Genomic DNA, 4,750 nt, shown 5'->3' with positions numbered 1-4,750 from the left:
ATACTCGGGGGATTTCCTCCAGCGGAAACAAAAACAAGGACGATGCGCGCTGGCGCTGCTTGTCTGACTTGCCTTGTGTACTGACCTGGTGGTTAAGGGAAAACTTATGAGCGCACATGCATGTAAGCCATCTAGTTAATTCCAAGTTCATTCATTACAGAAATGTATAACAGTACAAAACCCAGAATGCATACAACTGTGTGTTAAATGAAAATATAGAGACAGAAATAGTGTATATTCACAATTATATTCTGTGATACTTGCACAAATTCGATAGACATATACCACCTAATACATCAAGTCCACATGGAAGACATTGCCAATATACCGTCACTGCTTAATTAACCACCACAATCATTTTGCATATTGGCATATATAGGCCCTGTTTGGTTCATAAGTCCCAACTTATAAGTCTCAAGTCCCTAAAAAGTCACTGACTGTTTGGTTCCTGGGACTTATAAGTCCCTATAAGACCATATTACAACTATAAGTCCCTATAAGTCCCTCCTTAATAGTCTTATTTCATAAGTCCCAAATGCCCACTTTAAGTCCCTATAAGTCCCTCTTGTTTGGTTTAGATGGGACTTATAAAGACTTTTTTAAGTCCCTAAAGCAATAAGTTCCTGGAAACAAACACCCTCATAATGGGATGACCACTCGTTTAACTTGATGGGGCGACTGATCAGGTCACCTCGTGGAGTTACCAGTCGCGATTACGTAAGGTTGCTCCTTGCACAGAAGCAGGACCAGACCTGTTGACCTTCCAAGAGACCAAGACCCAGAATTGTCGTCCCACTATTTTGCTACCGGTAGAAGGTGAATTAAGGCTTTTGGGAAGTGCTCCATGTTTGTCTGCAGCTTCGCCGACTTAAAGCCATGCATCAGCGTGGCTGTGAGCCTGTGACTAGACCTATGTCAATCCCCGGGCGCTGAAGGAGCTCCTGAACAGACTCCAAAACGGTCGGGCATGATCTCAAACTTCTAGGGCGGCAAGGAGATTCCTCGAGTAAGCGAACGACAGCGTCATGGCAGGCAACAACAATACCTCTGTTATTGGTTAGTATACTGCCTAGAGATAGGCTATTATACTGTGATAATTCAATTCGGAGCTACACGTTGGTACTCTGCCTGGAGATATGCTAAAGTTCTGCCTAGCATGTCTGTGCGTCGAGGTCTCCCTGGCTCCCTGTTGGCTCTCCCTAACGGCAAGTTTGCGGAGGAGCTCTCCTTCCTCGGCACCTTGATGCTTCGACCTCCACAATCAACTCCAGCCACGGATTCTGATGCAAAGACACTGGTGACCACCACAAGGGCTTGAAATGAAGAAGCAAGTGGTGCAAGGAACTGAAGATAGAAACACCAGATCTAGGCCATGGATTGGATGCAAGTGATGGCCAAGCCGAAATAAAACATAGTAGAAGTTTAGACCAGATCTGAACCCTTCCCCTACCTGCGTTGCAACGACTCATTCCCACTCCTCATTAAGAAATACAACTAATCAAGAAACGGAGCTAGCATAAAAGAAATTAGAAAGTTTCTCATGTCTTAAGGCGGAAGTTTAGAAGAACGAGTTTGGACTAACCGCGAGATCAAGGTCCTGCTGCAGCCTGCAGGGGGGGAGGCGTCAAGGAGCAAACCACGTCTGCTCGCTCTCGAGGTGTCAAGTCTAGCTTTCATACTCCCCACCTAACGTGTGCCTTTGATACACTATGACAAGGAGTCAAGGAGAGTTAAAATATATCATATCCAGGAAGGATCCCATCCCATTCGCAGCTTGTTCCTTTGCACTTTAATTCTAAGCACCTTCATTGTTACTGATTGGATGTATTTACTCTTCTTTTAATTATGCTATTTTTCTCCTACAATAATCAAGCTGCCGCCTTAAGCTTTGGACATTCCGTATACATATAGCTTCTTGGAAGTTAGCGGGTGCAATATGAAATTAAGATTTCGACCCCATTGTTTCTCACCTCACCCTCAGCGTCAGAGTCCGGCGAGTGGATGCAGAGCCGCTCGCCGGATTACCAAATCGCCTCCAGGGCCGGGTTTCCTGGCGTTAGCCGTTGCCATCCTAGCTAGCACTGTTAGCCTCCAACGTCCAAATCATCTGACTCTTTTTTATGCCCTGTTGCTAAATATCTCTATATTTGTGCACACTGAATATTCAAGCTGTTACTGTTCTGCGAAGTTGAGTTCTGAAGTTTTGTTGGAGACGTTAGAAATAGTCATGGCTACTGGAGATGCTGCTTTGGTTTGGACTATACAGGGCGGGGATATTGAAGTGCTGCTGTCTTCAGAATATCTTTCCTACCGACCCTACTACGTACTATGGTTTTTCTATATTGTCGCATTGGTTATTGTTGTTGGCTGGTTTGCATAATCGAGGGCTAGAAAACAAACAGCCTGCACTCACGGTTTTCTCTTTGCTTCTCATGGAAACGACAACAATGGTTCGCATCCGAGTTTTCTTTTGCACCTTGCTGACGCACCGCCACCCAGCATGTCTTACCTGGACTGGTCATTGCTCGGATCTATTTGAACTACTCCCTCCCTTCATTTTTGTAAAATGTTTTAGACATTTAAGACAACAACTAAAACAGTTCAATTTTAACTGTCTTAAACGACTTGCAAAAACGAATAGAGAGACTAGTACAGTTCCTGGTACACAAATTTGAAGTTAGTAGCTATCATCAAACAGTATAGTTGTCTTCTATGCCCGCGAGAAGCTCTAACAAATTTATGATAAGTTAGTAGCTATCATCAGACTTTGACACTGAGCACTGCCACTCGTGGCGGACAATCCTAACCTGGTTCGATATGCATGCGAGGGTGTTGTCTAATATTTTTACATATCTTATAGTGTGTAGATATGATATAATGTAGTGTTCTAGTAGAACTCTTATATCATAGACCTGTCATATAGAATGCGGACTAGACACAAGATGATAGGGCTAACAAGCTAGACCATTAATTCCTTGAAATTTAGAAAAACGAAGAAGAAAAAGAAGAAGAAGAATTGATGAACTCGAGGGATTGATCATCATCTGACCTGAAAGAAATTGAAGATGGCTCAAGCTGACCCAGATTCAAGCTGCTGCTGACGACACAAGCGGAGAGGAGCTCAGATCTGGTCAGGCTGTGAGGCGCAAGGACTTTAAAAGAGGCTCAACTAAATTTGATACCCTGAGCCGGCCACATGGTACACGTTCTGTTAGGTACCTAGTCCAAGCTAACCAATTGTATACAATTCCGAAGCCATCACGTAACGCCCCTAAAACAATACGTAGTACATTTCATTGATTGCTGCAACAGAGTGCATCAGAGATCAGGAAACGCATCTCTTCCAAATACTGAAGAGACAGATTAGCAATGTTGACCTGGCTTCTCCGTGCCCAACGTCATGCTGCCAAATAGCCAAGATCAATTAGAGACTGCTCACCGACGAGCTCCTTCCCCGTGCGCCGACGCCACCGAGCTCTCTCCCCATTCCTCCCCTCTCATCTTTCCAAGCCGCGGCGATGGGCGAGAGGTTCCCCGGCGATGGGGCTGCGGCCAATGGCTTCGGCCGCCGCTCGCTGCACGAGCGGGAGGCGTACCTCCTGTTCGAGGCCAACGCGCCGGCGCCGCCGGACATGCGCGCGCCGAGGCAGTGGAGGCTCAGCGCCGATGGCGTCCCATCCCCCCGCTGCCCGATGTCGACGCGCGCCCCGACTACTTCTCCGACGAGATTGCCCGCGTGCGGGCGTCGCTGACGGAGGAGCAGCGGGCCCTCCCGCAGTACGCCGCCGGCAACCACGAGGCCTGGGCGGCATACTTCCAGCACTGGCAGGCGCAGCGGCTGACCTCCACCAACGGGGCGCCGGTGGTGCGGGGGTTGAAGAACAGTGAGGGCTGCCGCCAGTGGTGGGGTGCCCCGGCCGCACTCTCCACGCTGTCCTCCAACACCTTGAGGGCGGCAACGACCCGCCATTGACGTGCCCTGCTGCCCCGGTTCCCCGCCGGAGCGGCGGTCAATGGATGCCGCGCCGGACCGGCTCCTCCTCTTCCTCCTCCCACTCATCCTCCCGCTCCTCCGGCTCGTCTGCGTTGCTTGGCGTCAAGGCTGAGCCCACAGAGGCCGCCGAGACGCCGCTCGGCCGGCGCACCCGCAGCACCGGCATCGTCATCAACAAGGGTGGGGGCGCCTCCTCCTCCTCAGCTCCTCCCCGCTTTGTCAAGCTGAAGACGGAGCCGGGCCTCGCCGTCGTGAAGACGGAGACAGGGCTCGCCGACGTGAAGGCGGAGCCAGGGCTCGACGACCCGATGGCCTTGAAGTGGGCGAGACAATTATGTTATTTCGTGTCAGCTCAAATATTCTCAGGCTACAAAGGCTCATCATTGCATCTGGTATCCTTCCCTTTAGAAATTACCCCTCAGCTTAAGGACTTCAAGTGAGCTCAAGTTTCCCAACTATGCAGGAAACATGCCAATTTTATGTCAGGTCAAATATTCTCAGGCTACAAAGGATCTCTACTAATGGTTGAGATATTTGAGGCTCATTGAGCCCCAAACCCAGCTAATAGCGTCCAACTGCATTTGAATTGAATTGCCATGATGTCGAGGATCTTGAGCCTAGTGAGGTTCGAAGGGGACACAAAGTGGCCTGTGTTTATGTAGCAAACAGGCGGATAACCTGGGGACCTCAAGAGAGGCCAGCATGTTCACTTTGTGAACCAATTCTAGCACGGTGCTAAGGTTCACATGGGAACCC

This window comes from Triticum dicoccoides, chromosome 6B, assembly GCF_002162155.2.
Source record: "Triticum dicoccoides isolate Atlit2015 ecotype Zavitan chromosome 6B, WEW_v2.0, whole genome shotgun sequence".
NCBI classification, from domain to species: domain Eukaryota; kingdom Viridiplantae; phylum Streptophyta; class Magnoliopsida; order Poales; family Poaceae; genus Triticum; species Triticum dicoccoides.
Note: the sequence above shows the minus strand (reverse complement) of the source record.